The sequence below is a fragment of the Molossus molossus genome, unplaced genomic scaffold (genome assembly GCF_014108415.1).
Source record: "Molossus molossus isolate mMolMol1 unplaced genomic scaffold, mMolMol1.p scaffold_m16_p_1, whole genome shotgun sequence".
Taxonomy (NCBI): domain Eukaryota; kingdom Metazoa; phylum Chordata; class Mammalia; order Chiroptera; family Molossidae; genus Molossus; species Molossus molossus.
Genome location: NW_023425344.1, coordinates 192,163,766 through 192,189,140, shown reverse-complemented (window position 1 = coordinate 192,189,140; position 25,375 = coordinate 192,163,766). Strand labels below are relative to the sequence as shown.

Here is a 25,375-nt window from a genome sequence, read left to right as displayed (position 1 = left end):
CTTCTAGTTTGGCTGGTTACAGCTGTACTTAAGTTCTTGATGTCACAGCAATAGAAAGTGGGGTCCAAGGAGAGATTCTTTCCAACTAGGAAGACCATATGCCTAGATTTCCTGGGATGGTCCCAGTTTTGGGTTATTATATATTTGTAATGCCTTTCAATCATTCTTAGCATTCTCATTCATTTACTTTACTTTACACAGTACCTACCTGGAGTGTGTAGGCACTGACCAGCTGTGCAAAGACATTCTCCCAAGAGGTACAACCAAGGACTTGGAGGAAAATGGATAATAAAAAATTCACCCCTCCCAAAAAGTACCTGGGTCTGTCATGTTGGCTAGCCAAGTAACTACTGCTGCTACTAGGCTAGGAAGTCCTAAGTATATCTGTCCAGCAGGACGCTATATTTGTTATCTACCAACAACAATCATGAATTTTCCACTTTCCCTCTTACTGAATGAGACTTCAAAAATCTTTGTTATCCTGTCATCTGCTTCTCTCTATAATAATACACTGGGATTGATGGAGTTAGATGACTTGTCTCTAATTAATAGGCCCAAGGATCACAAAGCACAACCTAGAACTGATAGAAAGACTCCACCAAGATCTTGAACTTCAAAATGAATGTAGTAACTGGATATAATTTTTGGATTAGTTACCATGAAAGGGAAGGTATAGATTCATTTGATTTAAATATATCTTATTTATGGAATATAATGAATACAATAATCTGTCAACCAAAAGAGATCCAGAGTCATGGAAGTAGGGAACAGGGTTACAAATCTCCGAGGAAGGGGGGAGAGAGGGATGGAAAGCGACATACCAAAGAACTTAAATGCATATATGCACAACCAATCGACACAGACATTAGGTTGAGAAAAGCAGGAGGGATGTGGGAGCAGGAAGAAGGGAGTCATTAGGGAAAAAGGGGGACATCAGTAATACTTTCAACAATAAACAACATATATACATATGTAAATGATAATAAAAAAACACTGAATAAGTGCCTTAGAAAAGTAAACAAATATAGAGATAGAAGTTTTCATAGAAGTTTTAGTTAGTCAAAGGTAGAAGTTTGCAGATAATATAAGTTTGTTCATACAATGACTTTTCAAACCCTGTTTTCCCTTTTCTACTTTTATGCAATATTTCATTCTACCTTGCAACTAGAGATGACCACTTGACACAGCTCTTCCAGAAAGATGTATGCATTTTCTATTTACTTTCTTATTACCCTGGAACATGAATGTAGAGTAGCCCTTACTAAGGATGTTACAACAGGAAGATAGAGTAAGCTTTGTGTTTGATGGATTGAGTTACCATCCTAGCCCTCAAATGCTTATACCTGGAATTCTTGTTGAATGAAATAAATATCTTTTTGACTAAGTCACAATTGTGTCTTAATGTGAAACTGAATGAAATTTTAAATGAATCAAATGGGATAATAATATTCTAAAAACCTACTAGTTTTTAATAGTATGCAAAATGACTAAAAATAAATTTAATTTATAAACTTACTAATGTTTTCAGGTTTTAAAACTTTTAATTTTCACATTTAAAAAATTGTGCATTTCAATAACTAAAATCATTTAAACATAAAAAATAGCATCCTGGTTAAACTGTATTTTACAGCCTGCAGGACACCTTGGCCCAACTTGTTTTTGTTTTTTTTAATTTTTTTCCCTTTATTGATTTTAGAGAGAGAAGAAGTGAGAGGGAGAAAGAGAAACATCGAACAGAGAGAACATGGATTGGTCACCTCCTGCATGCGCCCCACTGGGGATCTGGCCCACAACCTTGGCATGTGTCCTGACTGGGAATCAAACCAGTGACCTCTTGGTGCATGGGTCAACGTTAGTCCACTGAGCCACACCGGCTGGACCCAGCTTGGATTTTACCGTAGATTTCACTCTTGTCCTACATGCTAGTGTTTTGCCTTCTTCCTGCAGCAACATGCTAGTGTTTTGCCTTCCTTAATAGCCAGACAGGCAGCTGGGAGAGGGAGGTGCAGCCTTCGTTGTCAGTAGTTCTCTGGTGTGAAAAGGGGCAGCATAGTCATTTAAACTGATCCAACCTCTTTGCATCTTACAAAGTTAAACAGCAAAAATAAATTAAATAAGAAGGCAATGCTTGTGAAGTGTACAGTGCATATTGGTGGTATGTGCCTCATTACTATTCACCTGCTTGCTTCTCCTGTTTTTAGTTTCCTTTGAAGGCAGTGGATTTTTCTCTTGCATTCTGTCTTTTTCAGTTTTGATTTACTTAATTTCCCAATCTCAGCCATATCGGGTTTGTCAGACATGGTTGCACTATTTTTTATTCTTGCCATGTTTTATGTTATTCCTTAACTATTTAACATGTATTTCACAAACCTTGACTTTTATGAAAATATAAAAGTTTGGGTTTCAGATGGGAGATAATAGCCTCATGTACTAAATAAAATTTGACAAGAGAAATATCTTCACATACAAGAGAAAACTCTATCAGACAATAGAGAGAAAAAGAATAATCCCATTAAATATTAGTCTTCTAGACCATTTCTGAACTAATTATTAGCTAATCAAGACTCTTAATTTAGTTTTCCAGTTTGTGAATATGACTTTTTTATTATTAGAGAATAAAATATTTTATTGTACAAACTCTTGATAAATAAAAATAAGTTAAATAAATACTGTTAGAACCATTTGCTTTGTGGTTTTTCTTTAATTAAAAATAATTCCCTTTGAATAGAGTGGTTTATGTCTAATTTTATGTTTTTTAATTGTTAAAGAGAGGGCTGCTTTTATTTACATGAGGGTAAAATAGTTTATTCCATTTAATATTAATGGAAAACATTTCGCCTTTTGGGGCTCAGGATTATTGTGTGTGTGTGTGTGTGTGTGTGTGTGTGTGTGCATGCTCACGTGTGTTTTAAATTTTGTTTTTAATTCATAGGCACCATGTTGCTGTAGAGCCACTCACTATTTGTCCCATTTTCTTTGGGTGGCCATCCAAATAAATAATTTTTTAAATAATTATTTATCCCAACTTAACAAATGGTCTCACTGCAAATGTCTTTAGAGTTTCCTGTATATGCCCCAAATACAAATACATACCTTCTTTGATTAAATCAAAGATAAAAAAATCAAAGTAAACAAAAACCAAGAGGTTCTGGTTTAAGATAGTAATGTAGGGAGACCTGAGCTCACCTTCTCTTATGAACACACTGAGCCTACAGCTACATATGAAGCATTTTTCTTGGGGAAAAACCTGAAGGCTGGCTGAGCAACAACTATATATCAGAAAAACAAGAGCACTTCAATATATAAAGAAAATATTAATGGACCTAAAGGGAGAAATAGCAACACCATAATAATAGGGGACTTTAATATCCTACTTATATAAATGGATGACTTAGCTAAACAAAAAAATCAATAGGAAACATTGGGTTTAATCACAAAGGCCAAATGGACATAACAGTTACATATAGAACATTCCACCCCCAAACAATATATTTTTCTCATGTGCACATGAAATAGTCTCCAAATAGATTACATGTAGAGCCACAAAATAAGTCTTAATGAATTTAAGAAGCTTGAAATAATATCAAATATCTTTTCCAACCACAATAGTATGAAAACAAAATCAATTACCAAAAAAAGGGAAAGTTAACAAATATTAGAAAAATCAAGATGGTCCAGAACAACTAATGGGTCAAAGAGCAAATCAAAGGGGAAATTAAAACATACACACACACATCCCCTGAGACAAACAGAAATGGAAATATAACACACCAAAATCTGTGGGATGCAGCAAAAGCATTTCTAAGAGGAAAGTTCATACCAGTAAATGCCTACCTCAAGAAACAAAAAATATCTCAAAAACTTAACTTCATATTTCAAGGAAATAAATGAGGAAAAAATTGAAGTCAAAGTAAGTAGAAGAAAAAATATATATCAGAGCAGAAATAAATAAAATAGAGACTAAAATGACAAAGTGAAGACCAGTGCAACTAAGAGCTGGTTCTCTGAAAAGATAAATTAAATTGACAAACCTTTATCTAGACTCACCATGAGAAAAAGAGAGAGGACACAAATAAATAAAATAAAAAATGAAAGAGGACACAGTATAACTAATACCACAGACTGTATAGAATAATATGATACTATTGAAGCTACTGAGACTGAATAATGAATAAATAGAAAATCTGAACAGACTGATTACTAGAAAGGAGATTGAATTAATCATTAACAACCTCATAATGAACAAAAGTCAAGGACCAGACAGCTTCACTGGTGAATTCTACTAAACCTTCAACAAAGAATTAATACCAATTCTTCTCAAACTCTTACAAAAATTAGAAGAGTGAATACTTCCAAACTTATTTTATGAGGCCAGCATTACCCTGACACCAAAATCAGACAAGACACCACAAGGAAAGAAAATCACCTAGCCAGTATCCCCAAAGAAAAGTAGATTCAAAATTCTAAAAAAAATATTAGCATACAAAATTCAACAATACATTAGAAGAATAATACACCGAATAATACATCATGATCAAGTGTGAGTTATTCCAGGGATGCAAGGGTGGTTCAACCTTCACAGTCAATCAACGTGATACACCACATTCACAAAATGAAGAATAAAAGTCAACAAAATGAAAAGGCAACATACTGAATGGGAGAAAATATTTGCAAATCATGTATATGATGAGTTAATATACATAATATATTTTAAAATTATACAACTCAATAGAAAAAAATCTGATTAAAAATGGGCAGTATATAGAAATAGACATTTTCCAAAGAAGAAATACACATGGTCAAACAGGTACATAAAAAATAATGAACGTGACTAATCATCAGGAAAATGCAAATCAGAACCACAATGAGATATCACCTCGTACCTGAGAATGGCTATTATAAAAAAGACAAAAAACAAAAACAAAAACAAAAAACAAGTGTTGGTGAGGATGTAGAGAAAAAGGAACTTTTGTGGAATGTTGCTAGGAAGATAAATCGGTTCAGCCACTATGGAATACAACCTAAAAAGTTCTCAAAAAATAAAAATAGAAATAGCATATAATTCAAATTTTTTACTTATGGACATTTACTTAAAGAAAATGAACACAAAACTTGAAAAGACATATGCATCCCCATGTTCACTGTAGAATTATTTACAATAGCTAAGATATGGCAACAATCTAAGTGTCTATCAATGGACTAATGAATAAAAAAGATGTGGGACACACACACACACACATACACACACACACACACTGAAATAAGCTATAAGGGTATATATAAAAATAAAGGTTATATAATTAGTAAAAATTTTGATTGTTTAAATATGTTTCTATTACAATCAACAAAGTTGATTTTAAAATACTTAGTAATTGTAAATAATTCCATTTTAACTCAGGCTGGAAGGCAGGGCACTGATCAAGAAAATCATCAGAAACCTGCAAGAGCCATCCTGAGGCAAAGCAGCCTTTCAAATAGTAATTTAATTCTCTATTTACAGATTAATTTCTTAAACTCTGACCCACCAAATGGAAATACCGTTAGATACTCAACATTCCCATTTCCTCTAAGTGGTTTATTATAAATTATGTAATCCATTTCCATTGCAATAGTGATGTCTGATTTGTTATTGAATCAAGATCCCTAATCCTATTATATGTTTGAATTCTATTATAGGAGATGAACAAACTCTAAGTTCAAAACCCAGTGACAATGCATGGCAACTCTTCCCACTTACATTTATTAAGGATAATTTAATGAAGGGAGTAATGGTAAAAAAATAATAATAATAAGATAGTACCTAACATTTTACTTTTAAGTTTTCTTAAGGTTTTCCATTGTAGGATTTGGGCATTGTATATCCATCCTACAAATCAATATAAAAGATAATTACATATAAGAACAAAAAATAAATGTTATTATTAGCAGCATTTTTGAAAAAAGAAAGGAGGTGAAGAGGAATTTATGCATGGGCATTTAGGGTTGGCTAAAGCATGTCTTTGTACTGTAATAGATCATAGAACCAAAGGGCAAGTATGACCTTATCAAGTATGACATTTCCCTGCTCCTTGTAGCGCCACAATTAGATCAGAATACCTGGAAGTGTTATATTCTATTTTTAAATCTAACATTTTTCTCCCCAGCTACTAATGTTGCAAACCAAACTTACTTTAATAACTGTTTTTAGTGATTAAATATTAAAACAATATTAATTGTTAAGTATTAATGATATTTAAGAAATCAAGGTAAGGGGATAGAAAAATGGCAGTGGAGTGAATGGAAGCTACACAGACCATCTCCCAGGACCAAACTGGAGTTACAATGAAAATAAAGACAAATCGTCAGGAAAAAGCAACAGAAAAGCAGTTTGAAAGGACCATATAACCAGGGATCCTGACTCGATCCTGGTAGGTTTGCGGAGGCACAAGAGGGGGCTGGGAGCCCACAGATAGCAGCAGCCTTAGATGTGAGCAGAGTCTTTGGGTTAAACTCCCAAGCGGCTCCACAGTGCACAGCTGGGACAGAGGCTAAAACAGCCATAGCCACTCAACTTGTACTCTGGCAGAGGGAGGGTGGACTGGACTGGAACTGTGTGGGAACACTTTGGATTTGGAGGGCACACAGAGATTTTGCTGAGTTGCGGCCATGCAGAACTGTGGTCATCTTACTCCTTCCCAGGGCTCTGGGGAGAGGCAACCCCACCAGGTGGCCATTGAAATGCAAATTAAGACCCATTAACAACCAGCATCTGCCCCACCCTCTGGAAATGCCCTTATGCTGAACACCTGAGGGAGTCTTTCACTCAACTGAGGAGCCAAGGCTATTCAAGTATTTGCTACTGATAGCCTCCAGGCAAAAAGCTAGAGAATAACTGTACCATTCCTGGGCTAGCAACTCCACCCAGGAAAGTAAGACTTGACAGTGGTGCTTAACCTGGGTCCTCCCTGGCTTATCCAAACCCAGGAGAGGGAACCACAAACAACAGAACACCAACACCCACAGGAAAATTTAGCAGGCTCCAAAGCACACTGTGATAGCCAAAATAGTGAAACAAAGAAACCAAAGCCAAATGAAAGAACAAGAGACCTCTACTGAAGATGAGATAAATAAGGTGCAGTTAAGCAAGTTAACAGAACTAAAATTCAGAGCCATGATCTTGAGGAAGCTCAATAGCATGAGTAAAGACAACAACACCAGAGTAAAGACTTAGAAACATTGAAAATCAACCAGCTGGAAATTAAAAACAACCAAGAAGAAATGAAGAATGACATAGCAGAAATAAAGAACACATTAGAAGGTCAAAACAGCAGAGGTTAGAGGAAGCAGAGGACCGGATCAATAAATTAGAAGACAGGGTAGAAAATATCAACCAATCAGAAAACCAAAAGGAAAAAACAATAAAAAAACCAGGAAGACAGCTTAAGAGAACTGTGGGACAACTGGAAAGGTAATAATATTTGCATCATAGGAGTCCCGAACAAGAAGAAAATGAGCAAAGTTTACAGAATATATTTGAAGAAATAGTGACAAAAAACTTCCCTAATTTGGTAAAGGAAAAACACATTCAAGTTCAAAAAGCACAGAGAGCCCCAAGTAAGAAGAACCCAAACAGGCCCACACCAAGACACATAGTAATCAAAATGCCAAAAATCTAAGATAAAGAAAGAATCCTAAAAGCATGAAGAGATAAGCAACAGGTTACCTACAAAGGCTCTCACCTGACTTCTCAACAGAAACACTACAGGCCAGAAGGGAATGGCATGAGTTAGTCAAGGTTATGAAAAACAAGAATCTGGATCCAAGACTACTCTACCCAACAAGGCTATCATTCAAAATAGAAGGTAAAATAAAGAGCTTCTCAGACAAAAAAAAAGGCTAAGGGAATACATTAACACCAAACCAGCACTGCAAGAAATGTGAAAAGGACTGCTGTAATTAACAGAAGAAATAGGAAGAAAAATAGAACCACACTAAACAAAAATGGCAATAAATAAGTACATATAAATAATCACCTTAAATGTAAAAGGATTGAATGCTCCCATTAAAAGACACAGAATAGCTGATTGGATAAGAAAGCATGACTCATATGTTGTTTAAAAGAGACCCACATCACAACAAAAGACTCACATAGGTTGAAAGTAAAGGGATGGAAAAAATCTTCCAAGCAAATGAAAAGGAAAAAAAGCTGGGATACCAATACTCATATCTGATAAAGTAGATTTCAAAATGAAGGCCATAACTAGAGACAAAGACGGCCACTACATAATATTGAAAGGATCTATCCAACAGGAAGATAATAACCTTGATAAACATATATGCACCCAATATAGGAATACCAAAATATATTAAAAATCTTCTGGAAGATTTTCAAAGGAGAAATAAATAGCAATACAATCATAGCAGGGAACTTCTACACTCTGCTGACATCACTGGATAGATCCTCTAGACAAAAAATTAGCAAGGAAACAGAGACTCTAAAGGAAGCTCTAGACCAAATGGATTTAATAGATATCTACAGAGAATTACACCCCAAAAGTACAGAATTCACATTCTTCTGAAGTGCACATGGGACATTCTCAAAGATAGACCACATGTTAGGACACAAACTAAGTCTCTACAAGTTCAAGAAGATTGAAATCATATCAAGCATCTTCTCAGACCTTTGTAATCAATAGCATGAAACTAGAAATCAACTGCAACAAAAACATGCAAAGACATCTGAACACATGGAGGCTAAATGGCATGTTATTAAACAATAAATGGGTTATCGAGGAGATAAAGAAAGAAATTAAAAACTTCTTGGAATTTAATGAAAATGAACACACAACAACACAAAACTTATGGGAAACAGTGAAAGCAGTTTTGAGAGGGAACTTCATAGCACTACCGGCCTACCTCAAGAAGCAAGAAAAATCTCTAATAGACTATCTAACCTCACAACTTAAAGAACTAAAAAGCAAACAAAAAGAAAACCCCAGAGCAAGTAGAAGGAAGGAAAGAGTAAAGATCAGAGCAGAAATAAGTGACATAGAGACCAAAGAAAAACAATTCAAAGAATCAATGAAACAAAGAGCTGGTGTTTTGAAAAGATCAACAAGATTGATGGACCCTTACTAGACTCACCAACAAACAGAGAGAGAGAACCCAAATACAGAAAATTGGAAATCAAAGAGAAGTAACAACTGATACCACAGAAATACAGAAGATTGTTAACAACTACTATGAACAATTATATGGCAACAAATTTGACAATCTAAGCGAAATGGACAAATTTCTAGAAACACACAGTCTCCCAAAACTGGACCAGGAAGAGATAGAAAACTTGAACAGACCAAAAACAACTAAGGAAATTGAAGACATACTTAAGACTCTCCCAGCAAACAAAAGCCCAGGCCCGGATGGCTTCACGGGGGAGTTTTACCGAACATTCAATAAAGAACTAACACCCATTCTCCTCAAACTATTTCAAAAAACTCAAGAAAAAGGAGGACTTCCAATCTCATTTTATGAGGCCAGCATAATTCTAATTCCAAAACCAGAAAAAGACACTACAAAGAAAGAAAACTAAGGCCAATATTCCTGATGAACATAGACGCCTTAATCCTGAACAAAATACTAGCAAATCTTCTCCAGCAATACATCAAAAAAATTATTCACCATGACCAAGTGGGATTCATCTCAGGGATGCAAGGCTGATACAATATTCACAAATCAAAAAATGTAATACACCACATAAACAAAATGAAGAATAAAAACTGCATGATCATATCAATATGTGCTGAAAAGGCATTTGACAAGATCCAGCATTCATTTCTGATGAAAATGCTCAGCAATGTGGGAATAGGGGGTCATATCTTGAAATAGTAAGGGCTATATATGAAAGACCTGTAGCCAACATCATACTCAATGGGCAAAAACTAAAAGCATTTCCCTTCAGAACAGAAACAAGACAGGGATGCCCACTTTCACCACTTATTTAACATAATACTGAAGTCTTAGCCACAGCAATCAGACAGGAAGAAAAAATAAAAGGGATCCAAATTGGAAAGGAGGAAGTGAAACAGTCATTATTCGAAGATGACATGATACTATACGTAGAAAACCCCAAAGACTCCCTCAAAAATTTACTAGACTTAATAAATGAATTTGGAAAGGTAGCAGGATACAAAATTAACATCAAGAAATCGATGGCATTCTTATACACCAATGAACTCACAGAGAGAGAAAATAAAAAAACAGTCCCATTTACCGTTGCCGCCAAAAAAAAATTAAGATACCTAGGAATACACTTAACCAATGACATAAAGGACCTAGTCGCAGAAAACTACAAGTCATTGAAAAAAGAAATAGAGGAAGATATAAAAAAGTGGAAGCACATACCTTGTTCATGGATTGGAAGAATTAACATCATTAAAATGTTCATACAACCCAAAACAATCTATAGATTCAATGCAATCCCTATCAAAATACCAACGGCATACTTCACAGAATTAGAACAAGTACTTCAAAAGTTCATATGGGATCAAAAAAGACCTCGAATAGCCACAGCAATCTTGAGAAAGAAGAACAAAGTAGGAGGAATCACATTACCAGATTTCAGGTTATACTACAAAGCCACTGTAATCAAATAGCCTGGTACTGGCACAAGAACAGGCATATAGACCAGTGGAACAGAACAAAGAACCCAGAAATAAACCCAAGGTAATATGCTCAATTAATATTTAACAAAGGTGGCAGGAGCATACAATGGAGTAAAGACAGCCTCTTTAATAAATGGTGTTGGGAAAATTGGACAGCTACATGCAAAAAAATGAAACTAGAACATCAACTTACACCCTACACAAGAATAAACTCAAAATGGATAAAAGACTCAAATGTGACTCATGAATCCATAAAAATACCAGATGAAACTGTAGGCATCAAAATTTCAAACATCATACACAGCAGAACTTTCACTGATACATCACCTAAAGCAACAGAAACAAAGGAAAAAATGAACACATGGGACTACATCAAACTCAAAAGCTTCTGCACAGCAAAAGATACAATCATCAAAATGGAAAGGCAACCCACTGTATGGTAGAGTATAATTGCCAATGATATATCAGATAAGGGGTTAATTTCCAATATATATAGAGTGCTCATACAACTCGACAAAAGGAAGACAAAGAGCCCAATTAAAAAATGGGCAGAGGAACTAAACAGACACCTTTCCAAATAGGACATACCAATGGCTGAGAGACATATAAAGAAATGCTCAACATCACTAATCATCAGAGAGATGCAAATTAAAACAACAATGAGGTATCACTTCACACCTGTCAGAATGGCTGCCATCAACAAATCATCAAACAACAAGTGTTGGTGAGGGTTTGCAGAAAAGGGGACTCTAGTACACTGCTGGTGGGAATGCAGACTGGTGCAGCCACTATGGAAAACAGTATGGTGTTACCTCAAAAAATTAAAAATTGAACTTCCATTTGACCCAGTGATCCCGCTTCTAGGAATATATCCTGAGAAGCCTGAAACACCAATCAGAAAGAATGTATGTACCCCCATGTTTGTAGCAGCACTATTTACAATAGCTAAGATCTGAAAACAGTCAAAATGTCCATCAGTAGACAAATGGATAAAAAAGCAGTGCTACATATACACAATGGAGTACTATGCAGCTATAAGAAAGAAAGATCTCTTATCCTTTGAGACAACATGGAGGGACCTCAAAAGTATCATCCTAAGTGAAACAAGCCAAACAGAGAAAGACAAGTATCATATGATCTCAGTTATTTGTGGAATATAACGAACAGAACAGTCTGAGGAATGGGGTAGTCCCAGAGATGTGGAAATGGGGTACAGACTGACAGTCCCCAGAAGAGGGGGTTGTGGGGGATAGATAAACCACAGAACTTATATGCATGTGTGCATGAGCAATGGACATGGACAACAAAGCTGGGGAGGATATGGGGAGGGAGGGGGGGGAAATCAGTGGGGGAAAAAGGAGAAACATCTGTAACAAAAATAAATAAATTAATTAATAAAAAAAGAAATTAAGGTAAGAAACGTGTTTGTTTACAAAAATACTTTAGTGTTTATTTTGCTATGAAAAAGGAGAAAACTTAGGAAAAAGAGAAAACAGGAAGATGTATATGAAATATCTCCTATGTAGAGTCTAAAAGTCAAAACTCATAAAAACTCATAAAATGTGGTTACCAGGAGCACAGTGGTGAGGGGGTAAGAAAAGTGCTGTTTAAGGGAACAGACTTGCAACTAGTATATAAATAAATCCTGGAGATACACTGTATGGTATAGTGAATATAGACAACAGTACTGTATTATAATTATTATGCTTACTAAGAGATTAGAGCTTAATTTTTCCCAGCACAAAAAAATAAATGACAATTATATGATGCAATGGAGGTGCTTTCTATAGCTACAATGCCAATTATATTGTAATAATTAATGTATCAAATTCACATGTGGTACACCTTAAATTTACACAGTACTATATGTCAAATATATTTCTATTATATAACAAAGAAAACAGGAAGATCAAATTTCTCTCTCAAATAACAAGAGAGAGAGAGAGAGAATGTGTGTGATGGGGATGGTTTCTATTCATCATTTCCTTGGTTCACCATATATTTTTCCTGCTCAGACCCTTTGTTCATTGCATTTCTTAGGGTATACATGTCTTTCCCCATGTCTTTTATCTGGTAAACACTTATCTGTCTTTCAAGACCCTTAAATATCACCTCTGTGTGAAATTTCCCTGAGAATTTCCCGCCCAATCATTAGTACCTACAGGAAGATATTAAAAAATGGTTTATAGAATAAGAGAAATATCTCAGGTAAGAATTATCATATTCTTTTTTGTTGTGCTTTAAATATTACTGGTATGCATATTCCAATCAGTGGCATAAGTATGCAGCTGGAATTGGACCATTTTTTTGACACTAGAAACAAGGTACACTTTGGATATATGTTTGATATTTTGAGACACTTTAATATGGACATTATCTTTCCAAATCTGACTTTTCTATAAGTGGTTATGCATTGTTTTAAACTTACTTGTCCATAGAACAAAGAGCTGTATGTCAATGATTTCTATAGCAAAACGTACCGTAACTGCAAAGGGCCTAGAAGAGTGTTGCTGTTGCTTTGTGGTTGCCCTAGTCTAACTTTAATATTCCAAGGTCTGTGATTCATGGTATGCCATTGTCCCCTGAAAGGTCTTAAAATTTGCATGTAGATAGATGAAACTCTTTAATGTTAAAATAATTTTTCTAGAATGCATCCTCCAACTTTCTTGTTTCAGGAAAGGAAACGGACAAATAAAGAAGGATAAATAGTTCTGCATTAGGTAAAAATATTAGAAAGAAATTTATGAACATAAAATATGTCAGAAAAATAATAGTGCTTTATAAATATGAACCATTTTGTTACTATTTTATACTTATATAGTCACTGTATTAGTATATGGATGCTTTAAACACTTTTAAAATAATATAGAGCATTTTTCAGAAAGATGGAACATCCCCAAACCCAATTTCCATCTGCAATAAGCACAATTCATATTGTTACATATTTGTATTTAGTGCATTACTTGACTCACTGAATGTTATTGTGGAGATTTTAATAGATATTATTTAGTACTAGTATTTACCTTTAAAAGTTTGATACGTAGTTTACTCTGTGTATAAATTTATGAACTTGTGAAAATATTTTAGTCTAATTAGTAAAAGTGGATATCCTATGTCAGAAGGAATGTGTATTGATTACATATACATCTGTATACAGATAGACATACATTCACACATACACACATTACTAAAATATCCTGCAGAAAACTTGTATGCATTTACCCTTGTACCAATTTCTCTATACTCTCATTTACACTAAGCTTTGTCATTTTTTAATCTTTGCTAATCAGATAGGTGAAAACTATCTTTTAATATCACATTTACTTTTATTTAAAAATTTTTAAATATGTTTTTATTGATTTTAGAGAGAAATGAAAGGAGACAGAGAAACATTGACCTAAGAGAGAAACATCAAGTTGTCGTCTCCTGGAGACACCCTGACGGGATTGAATTCACAACCTGAGCATGTGCCCCAACTGGGAATTGAATTGGTGACATTTTGGCACATGGGATGACCCTCAACCATCTGAGCCACAGCAGCCAGGACTGTATTGACTTTTAGAAAGCATATCTATTATACATTAAACAAAGTATGTGTATATGATATTTGTGCAATACTTTCCCCTTTACCATACCAGTCCATTTGGAAAGGAGAAAAAAAAGCATGAAAAGTACTCTCGCCACCCTTCCTGCATATTGAAGAGACCTTTAGAGACCTTATGCCTATTTCTTACTAGAGAAAAAGGGTTAAACTAAATAGCCAGAATTTATCCCTGGTAAGAAAGCAGAATTGTCAGCATTCATTTCTGTAGCCACCTAGCTTGCCTTTCTCTTAGATTCTCCCCTGCACTCTCTCTAGAAAGATGAGCTGCTTTTCTCCCAAGAAATTCTAAAACAAGGATAAAAATGTCATTAACAAATGGTAATTGCATCAGTTGCCAGACCAGACTTTATCTGAACACCACACTGCAATCAGAAGCAGCAATTATAAAGGCAAATACTATTTATCTAACATTCCAAATACCAGCAACAGAGCACAGGTTTACGGAAAACTTCCGCACAAATCACCAAGGAATTGCTAGAGAAGAGAAGTGTGAGGAAGTCCTACATTCCAGTGAGCTTTTCCACTTAAATCACGCTTCAACCAAGTGTCTGGAATGCAGCAATTGTGCTTAAGAATTCACAAACAGTAACATTGCTTATAATACTTCAGTCCTCTCTGGACTCTTTTGCTCAATGTTAGGAAATAAATGCAAAGAGATGGAATCCCACCCCCACCTCCCAAAAATACCACTCTGCTGCACAAATAGAACAAGCCATTTAGCAGTACTTGTGATATTTTGGCATTTAGTCACACTTTATTATTAAAATGCAAAATCAAGTGTCTTGAAATCTAAAGTGGAATCTACATAATTATAACCACTTATCCAAAAATTTGGATGATCATATAACCAAACATCTATTGGAATGTTTTCAAACTTCCAAAAGTTTGTGTAACAAAAGTACAGCAACATAATTTGATCACCTATAAACATAAATAAGTGTGGAAAAGTACAAATCAACACTATCCTCCAGAGGATGAAAAATACTTTATTTTAATAGAAGCCATTACTGTGAGAGGATACAATTTTAAATAAGGAGTGAAAAGAAAGTAGGGTGTCAGCATAAAAAAAAAGGCACAGTAAAAAGTAGGCAAAACAATCAGAGGTCTTAGGTCAGGACGAGGTGGACATAGATGGTCAGAAAGTTAGCCAGTTGAGTACATGGCATTCACGTAAGAGGTACTCTTAGTTACATGCTGTGCTGAATCCCTTTCCATAAACAGAAAGTCTTCCAAGGGGACTGCCTCTAATCATTAATTGACATCTACCTGTACTCAAAAGGTGCCCCACTTTAAAGTAGTCCCAGCCTCTGAGATCTCCTGGACAGCCAGTGCATAAATATATCAGCAACTCAGTTGTCCTTAATTTACCATTAACTCCACAACTTAGCTCCTATATTACAAAATAGTTGGGGTTTGAATCTTTTCTTTTCTTTTCTTTTTTGTTTGTTTGATTTTTGGTACATGCTCCTAGCGGGAACCAAACCCAGGACACTCTGGTCCGCAGGCCAACGCTCCAACCGCTGAGCCAAACCAGCCAGGGCAGAATCTTTAATTTTCATTCCAATCCTTTTGACTGAACATACAACTGAAAAATAAACCTGGATTAGTCATTTCCATTCTTCCTTGGAACAAAGAAAGGTATAAATAACAGTTGATTTAATAAAATATTTAATTAAGTATGCTTTAAAACATTTTAAATATGGACTTTATATTAGCAGTGTTAAATAAAATAGGGTCTGCATTTTTTATGGAAAACTCCCAACACATATACATACATAATTATCTGTCAGCAGTCAGGTTTCATGAACTATTAAACCTCTGATGTCAGGAAGAGCCCTAGAGATCATCTTGAGGTGAAAACACATGCTCTCCACAAGTTAGTGGTAGTTTTCCTCACCTTATCCTGAGTTCTGTGAGGACAGAGTGAGAGGAAAACAAGACCTAGTCATCGTAATAGCTCAAGAGGTTACTTCCTACTGCGTATTCCAGGGCTTAACACCTTAGCCAACAGACACAGTTTTCCTTTTATTGTCCCTTCAAGTCCAACTCTAATCAAAAGCAGCATCCAAATGTGTTAGGTAGAAACACAACTGAAAGAAAATAACAAACATAGCAAGACTAAAGACAAAATTTCATTCAAAAAACACAAACTGAAAATGTTAATAAAAAATTAAACATCTAAGTTCACCATATAATGCTCAAGTAGCATACACAGAGAAGAAAGATATACCTTTGGAATCTCTTGGGACATAAAAAAAATATCTTTTTTGAGTACAATTAAAGGAACAGTAAGAAGGGAGAATTAAGGGTGAAGCAATAGTGCCAAATAAAAAGAAAAATAATTCAGAGAATGTTTATAACAGTTTCATTGGTAAGAAATTATCATTTGAAAATAATCATTAACTAGACTTTTGGGCTTACTTTGAACTCACCATTATTTTAGGAGGTTCTCACCCCCAAGGAGCTCAAAACCATTAAGCATCAGATTTAAAAATGCTCTGATATATTAACTAACTAATGGACTGGTCAATGTAGGAAGATGTGCCTAAGATAGAACTTTCTTTTAATTTTGAGTAATGACTTTCTACATGGAAATCAGTGAGTAAACTATGGTCAATGTACATTATTGTGTGCAAAGTAGCCTCTCCGGAAACCTCTAGTGAGAGGTTCAAGTACTTGGGGGGAAAGGCAGAGGCTGGGGCTCTACTACTTCTACTACCTATCATTTCAGAAAAGTCTGAGACTCACTTCCCTCAGCTGTAAATGTGAGGATGCACACACCTGCAACACCATTTCTTCTAGGATTTAAATGATACTAGATCTGTAGAAGGACACCTTGAACTGCAAACTGCCAGGACACAAGGGGCAGTGGTGATGGGGGGTCACTGACATCATCATTGCTGTGATTGTCATCATTATACTCCCAGAAACAGCAATTCCATAGCATCTTGAAATTGTAGCGTGTAAATAGTTAACGGAGTAATAACTGTTAGTAGAGTGTTAAAAATAATTTTTAGTCAAGGTTTAAATTTATTGAGAAATAATTTGACATACAATTAACTGTACATATTTTAAATGTATAATTTGATAGGTCTTCTCATATGTATTTACCCATGTAAATATATAGGTAACCACCACAGTCGATACAATTAATATCACCTCCAAAAATTTTCTTGGACTTCTTACAATCTCTTTCTCCTATTTTTTCCCATTCTCACCCCCAGGCAACCAGTCAATTGGTACACCCCCCCCCCCCAAAAAAAGGCAAAAGAATAAAAAGAGATAAAAACACACCATTCTACTAGTTATTATATGGTGTTTCATTGTGGTTTTAATTTGCCTTCTTTAATGATTAATGATACTGAGCATATTTTCATGTGTTTATCTGCTACCCATGTTAAATTTCTGCATGCACTTAAAATTAATGTGTATTCTGCTGTTGTTGGGGACGTGTTCTAAATAGAAATATATTTGTGCCTTTGCATATTTAAAACATATTTCTTATAAGCAGGATATTATTGAGCCTTACTTTTGTATTCAGTGGAACAATCTCTGCCCTTTAGACTTTTTATATTGAATGTGATCATTAACATGTTTAGGTTTTAATCTATCACGTTATTATTTATTTAGTATTTTCCCCATTTTTTTTTTTTTACTTCCTTTCTCCTTTCTCCTGCTTTTTGGGATTTATTACATATTTTTACTGATTGAATATTATTTACTCTGTGGATGTATTAGCCATTATATTTTTGTTTTGTTATTTTAGTGGTTACTTTAGAATTTATACCACACATCTTAAATTACCACAGTAAATGTACAAATATTTTACACTCCTTCATTTAAAGTATAAGAAGCTTACAACAGTGTATTTCTTTCTAGTTCTCCTCTACACCTTTACAAAATCATATTTTAGTAGTTACATAATCCAAGAAATTATTATTTTGTTTAAATACTGAGTAGTCTCTTAAATAAATCTAAATAACAATAGTTTATTATACATTTTGATATAGTTAAAATTTCCAATATTCTTCATTCTTTTTCATGCCTTTATATAGATCCATATTATCATCTGGTATCACTTTTATTGTGCCTCAAAGATATCTTTTAACATTTCTTATAGTGCAGGTCAGAATTAAAGAAATTCTTTCAGCTTTTATGTTTGAAAGACCCTTCTCTTTTGACTTTTTAAAAAACTATTTTGTTGCCTTTGTTTTTTGAAAGATATTTTCTCTGGGTATAGAATTTCAGTGTGACAATTTTTGTTTCACTAATTTAAAGATGTTTCTCCACTCTATTATTGCTAACATCAATTCTTATAAGGAGTTGGCTGCCATCTTTATTTTTCTTACTATGTATGTACTGTGTCTTTTTTCTCTGGAAGCTTTCAAGATTTTCTCTTATTCACTAGATTGCATGAATTTGACTATAATGTGTCTTGTATAATTTTTGCCATTTTCTTATACTTGAGGTTCATTGAGCTTGCGTATGTAAGTTTATAATTTTGATCAAATTTGAAAAAAAATTGGCCATTATTTTCTCAAATATTTTTTCTGTACCCACTGTTTTTTCTTCTTCTTTAGAAGACTACAATTAATATAGCTTTTGGCTATTAGTGGTCTCACTTTCTCTGTTCATTTTTTTTAAACAAAATTGTATCCATGTTGCATTTTATACTTTTTACATGTTAAAGCTTTAAGTTCAATATTATTTTTTGTGTGCAATGTCTAACCTGCTGTTGTCCCTATTCAGTGTACTTCTTTATATTGTGCATTATATACTTTTTTATTTCTACAAGTTTAATCCCTCTCTTTTTTAAAAAAATAGCTTCCATATTTTCACTTATCTTTTTTCATTTGGGGACTTTTGCATTGACTTTTTTTATTTTTTAATTAATTAATTTATTTTTGTTACAGATGTTTTTCCGTTTTCCCCAACTGATTCCCACCTCTCCCTCCCTCCCCGCCCTGTCCCCAGCTTTGTTGTCCATGTCCATTGACTCATGAATCCATAAAAATCCTAGAAGAAACTGTAGGCAACAAAATTTCACACATCATACGCAGCAGAATTTTCACTGATACATCACCTAAGACAATAGAAACAAAGGAAAAAATAAACACATGGGACTACATCAAACTCAAAAGCTTCTGCACAGCAAAAGATACAATCATCAAAATGGAAAGGCAACCCACTGTATGGTAGAGCATAATTGCCAATGATATATCATATAAGGGGTTAATTTCCAATATATATAGAGTGCTCATACAACTTGACAAAAGGAAGACAAAGAACCCAATTAAAAAATGGGCAGAGGAGCTGAATAGACACCTCTCCAAACAGTACAAATGGCCAAGAGACATATGAAGAAATGCTCAACATCACTAATCATCAGAGAGATGCAAATTAAAACAACAATGAGGTATCACCTCACACCTGTCAGAATGGCCGCCATCAACAAATCATCAAACAACAAGTGTTGGTGAGGGTGTGGAGAAAAAGGGACTTTGTTACACTGCTGGTGGGAATGCAGACTGGTGCAGCCACTATGGAAAACAATATGGTGCATTGACTTTTCTATGGCTTTCTTTCAGTGGTTGTTTTGAATGACTGGCACTAGTGAAGGAATGAGATAGTGTGGACAGAGCAGTTAGTGTGGTAACCAAAGATAAAGATGTAGGTCCTGGTTCTTTTGCATTACTTGTTGGGTGACTTCTTGAGCAACAATTTGTTGACTTCTCTGAGCCTTAGCTTTCTCGTTTTTAAAATGGCAACAGGAACAACAATGACAATGTGAGTGCTTTGTAAGGCAGTTGTGAAGTATAATACGTGTGACAGGAGTTAAGATACTACCAATTACTAAACAAATATCGGTGCCTATAATTATGATAATATTTGCAATGATTTGGGTTTTAGATTTTTCTTCCTAAACATTAACATTTCTTCAGCGAGGTGCTTACCTACCTAGAACTTCATTTGCTTGGCCTTCTAATATTATCATGTTTTAAATACCCTTTATTTAGAGATATGTAACTATTCTATCATTAAGCTCAGCCAAGATCGCAGCACCAAGCAGAACTGCCCCTTCTCCTCTGACTGCATAAGAAGGACTTTTCCTAGATGATGATAATAGCCTCGGCACTACCTCTGCTCCAATTAGAATGGAAGCTCTAAAAGGGGAATCAATTCTTTCATATTTACCTCAGTGTCTGTATCATTGAGCAGAGTGCTTCATACATAAATATTTGTTGAATTAATTATCTCTCTAAGGACTGGTGGAGTCGGTACCAGAAAAAAAAAAATACCCAGGAAGTTGGATTTTACATTTTATGGTTCTAAGTTAGTAGAGATCTATAAACTTTAAGTTTTTCCAGGTATAGTACTACCTCGCTGATATCTTTTTTCTACCTTCAAAATGGTCAGTCCACACATGAGGTACATCCAAAAGCTAGGGAAATGAACCAAATAGAAGTTGATTGGCAATGTAGGGTTTGGGTCTAATGCTTGATAGATCAAGATGGTTATAGTACCCTAACTAGATATATTCCACTCGTGGGAAATTGCTTCAATCCATAGGCCCAAACGAGTCACCGGCAGACTACCCGGACTTTCCTATTCTCCTCTCCTTACACAAAACACAATGGATGGGTTTAAGAGGTTCTGATCACAGTCTGATCAATAACACATAACTTATATTGTTTATCCTGTAATGATGAATTGGACTATGTAGCTAAAATCAAAGACACTTCCTGGCAGCAAATTGAATACTAGAGTTGAAATACACATGACCATATAGCCAAGGCTATTATGAACCACATAGAAGCTGATGATATGAAAGCTTTTGAGTAGTGATTAGGAATCAGACCAGAGTACACAGAGAAAAAGAAGAAAGGAGTGAAGGGGGAGGAAGGAAACAGAGGTAGAGTGACAGATAAGAGAGATATAGAAATAGAGGGCAAGAGAAAGAAAATATAATGGAGAAGCAGAGACAGAATAATACATGCATATAATAAAACAGAGGGAAAAAAAAGATGAACAAAAGGACATAATAATTTCTGCCCTTTGCAGTTCTTGTTGTTTGGATTTTCCTGGATTCCTACAAGGGTTTTCTGTGTCAACAAAATTTGTTCTGTGCTAATTCCTTTTCCAAGGAACATTTTAAATGTAGGGGCTTCTTTTTCTTCCCAGCAAGAGGGATTCCTACAGAATAGTTCTCATTGCCCTAAGAGTTTGCTCTCTAAAGATTTGGGGGATATTTTTTGAATTCTATTTGATCATCAGTTTAAAACTAAGTAAGTACATGTCCCTTCATCTTGGCCTATAGACTATCACAGTGCTGTCTCCAAGGATTTGTTCTGAAATTTTATGGTTTGTTGACTGTGAATCAATTTTCTTTGGTAATCCAAACTTCATACTTTATTGAATTCAGCCCAGGTCTCTTTTCATACCCCCTTCCTCACCTTATTACAAAGTCTCTAGGTTCTGGTATGAAGCAGTAATGAAGTAAACGCTATCTGGCACTGCTATATGGATCAGTAATGACTCAATCCAATTTACTAAGGGAAAGGCAGTAATGGTTATGCTGTCTCCCTATTACCTGGCATATTTACAACGTAGACAATGATCAGTCAACACATTTCTAATCCCATAAACTGTGACGAAACTCTATCTTGCTTTAGACAATCGTGGGAACTTCTTCATGACAAATGACTTCCTAATGCTGATACCATCATTGTAAGCTAGCTCAGACAACTGAGAAAACGTTCCCTTCCCACACAGCCCAGGAGAAGCCTGTGTTAGCCATATTGGCAATAAATCAAATCCTTGATTAGATCCAGGCTGTCATTTAAAAATATTAATCTGCTATGCTATGGAGATATTTTAGTTCAATTGTAGTATTTAAATGAGCTTTCTCCTAGGAAGCTTAGTTTATGTTTAATTTACACTCAGCCATGGGCTGAGCAGCACACAGCGTGGCGGAGAGCCATGGGCCTGAGGCACTCTGTGTGCCGCCACATCTGGGCTGCTGTGAACTGAACATGGCAGCCATATGCTTCAAAGGGCTGAGGCACTTATGACTCTGTAAACAACAGTATTGGTATTTTTTTGCACATTGCCCACTGTAAAAATGAGATTCAAATAACTTAAGGGGTTTCCTGCAGTCAAGAAGCATGTCGTATCCTGAACAGTCTGGAGCTCAGGTTTCTAAACTTGTAGGCCAGATAGCTTTCTGGTATAACATGAAGTCCCTCTTCAGGTTGCTACTTTCCATGGATGTAGTACAGTGCTTTGCATTGTAATGGACACTCAGAAAATGTGGGTGGAATTTAACTGATATCTCACCAAGCAAGTGGATCTGGTTGTCCAGTCAACTACATAAGTAGGATGTGTGAGCACCATGGTATTGCCTGTTAAACACCACTGTTAATAAATAAGGGTATGCTTGCCATAGTGCCTACCATAGGCACTGTGTTAACTAGACTTTCTGTTTTTAAAATTATTCTTTACTTCAATGCTTGATACCCATCAAAAAAAAAAAAAAAAAGACATGCCTGCTGTCACAGTCATGACCCACATTCCCTCTAGGTGGGTGTCAGCATGAACTTTTTTTTTAATTTCAGAAATTAGAAAATATAAAGCACCAAGGATCAACTATAGAGTCCCCTACAAAATATAGTATCAATCAATATATACATAAATTAAAAGTCTCCTAACACAACATTTCGAATTAAAATGGGCAGACTACAATGCCATTTTCTTTCTGGAACCCACTGCAAGAAACTTCCTTCCTTTCCTCCTGAGGGAATGAATGACTTATGATAAGCATAAAATATTTCATTAACTGTAGCATAGAAAAATCAAATGTCAAAATTAATTATTAAGTGATCAAATACATAACTTACTAGGATCAAAAAGTAAGATAACAAGCGCCTTTGATTTATGTAATACTAAGCACTTTCATATACATTATCTTAATTAATCCTAGTGATAGTTTAAAAATTACATGTGTTTACAATGCCTCTTAATCCATATTTCTGCAAAGGCTTAATTGGTCATGCCTCCATTCTCTGTAAACACTCTCCAGAGTACCCCCTTTTAGAATCACACACCATTCATAGTTTTTCTAAGATTAAAACTTCAAACTACTTTTTTAAACCATTAATGAGTGAGATAAAATTTAAATGAAAATTACTTAGCATTAAACTCTTGAGGCCATCAAAGTACAGTTAATGGCATGGGGAGGGGTGGAGGGATAAACAATGAAGCTTTCAAACAAAAAATTACTTAATTTGCATTTTCATGACCAGCTTTACGATTGTCTGACTTATTCAGGTCAAAGGCACTTTTTCTAAGGGGAGTTTTGGATGTGGGAAAAATCCATTTCTTTATTTCTACTTGTATCTTATTTGTGGCTTCACAATAGGCAGCTGCTTTGTATTTGTGGCTGTTCTATAATTTGCATGAGTTTCTATTTTCTCATCATTAAAATGAGGGAGGGGAGAGAAAAAATGGCGGTAGAGTGAATGGAAGCTACACAGACCATCTCCCAGGACCAAACTGGAAATACAACGAAAATAAACACAAATCGTCAGGAAGGGGCAACTGAAAGGCAGCTTGGAGGACCACATAACCAGGGACACTGACTCAATCCTGGTAGGCTTGGACGCAAGAGGGGGCCGGGAGCCCCTGGTTCGCAACGGCCTGGGCTGGGACCTGCTGTGACTGCTGCGACCTGGGCTGGGACCAGTGGACTCAGCTCGGACCTGCGGCTCCCACTGGGACCTGCTGAGGCCTCAGCTGGAAGCTGTGCCCTCGGCTGGGTCCTGTGGCCTCAGCTAGGATGAGCACCTGCCTCCGCTGGGACATGAGGCCACCTTGGCTGGGTCCGGCGACCTCAGCTGGGTGCTACACCCTCTGCTGGGAGCTGCCACAGCCTCGGCTGCCCTTAGCTGGGAGCAGCGTCCTTGGGTTAAAGTCCCAGGCAGCTTCACGGTGGCACAGAGCCCAGACAGAGGCTAAATTGGCAGCAGCCACCAACTTCAGCTCTGGCAGAGGGAGGGCAGACTAGACTAGAACTGTGTGGGGAAACTCGGGATTTGGAGGGTGCTCAGAGCTTTTGCTGAGTGCAGCTACGCAGGACTGTGGTCATCTTACTCCTTCCCAGGGCCATGGGGAGAGGCAGGGGCTCCTCCCTGGGAGATTCAACCCCACCCGTGGCCATTGAAATGCTAATTGAGGCCCATTAACAACCAGCATCTGCCCCGCCCTCCCACCCTCAGGAAATTCTCTTACACTGAGTACCTGAGGTAGTTTTTCAGTCAACTCAGAAACCAAGGTTATTCAGGTGACCTCTACAAATAGCCTCCAGGCAAAAAAGCTAGAGGATAACTACCATTCCCTAGGCTAGCAACTCTAACCAGGAAAGTTAAGACTTGACAGTGGTGTTTAAAGTGGGTCCTCCCTGCCTCATCGAAATCCAGGAGAGGGAGCCACAAACAGCAGAACACCAACACCCAGAGAAAATTTGGCAGACTCCAAAGCCCACTGTGATAGCCAAAATGGTGAAAAACAGAAATAAAAGCCAAATGAAAGAACAAGAGACCTCTACCAATGAGATAAATAAGGTGCAGTTAAGCAATTTCACAGAACTAGAATTCAGAGCCATGATCTTCAGGAAGCTGAACAGCATGTGTAAGGACATGAGCACCATGAGTAAAGACATAGAAATTGTGAAAATCAACCAGTTGGAAATTAAAAAACACCAAGTAGAAATAAAGAATGACATATCAGAAATAAAAAACACATTGGAAAGTCTAAATAGCAGAGTAGAGGAAGCTGAGGACTGAATCTGTGAATTAGAAGATAGGGTAGAAAAACATCAAAAAAGCAGAAAACCAAAAGGAAAAAATAATTAAAAAACAGGAAAACAGCTTAAGAGAAATGTGGGACAACTGGAAATGTAAAAACATTCGCATCATAGGAGTCCCCGAAGAAGAAAAAATGAGCAAGGGTTAGAGAATATATTTGAAGAAATAGTGACAGAAAACTTTCCTAATTTGGTAAAGGAAAAAGACATTCAAGTTCAAGAAGCACAGAGAGCCCCAAGTAAGAAGAACCCAAACAAGCCCACACCAAG

General features: G+C 35.9%; 1 protein-coding gene and 1 pseudogene across 2 annotated transcripts in view; both read right to left on the bottom strand.

The window, feature by feature from the left end:
- UNC13C (unc-13 homolog C) overlaps positions 1 to 25,375 on the bottom strand; it is a 561,286-nt gene that overhangs the window by 274,962 nt on the left and 260,949 nt on the right. The gene's annotated exons all lie outside the window — the stretch shown is intronic.
- On the bottom strand, positions 2,171 to 2,312 carry LOC118631579 (annotated as a pseudogene).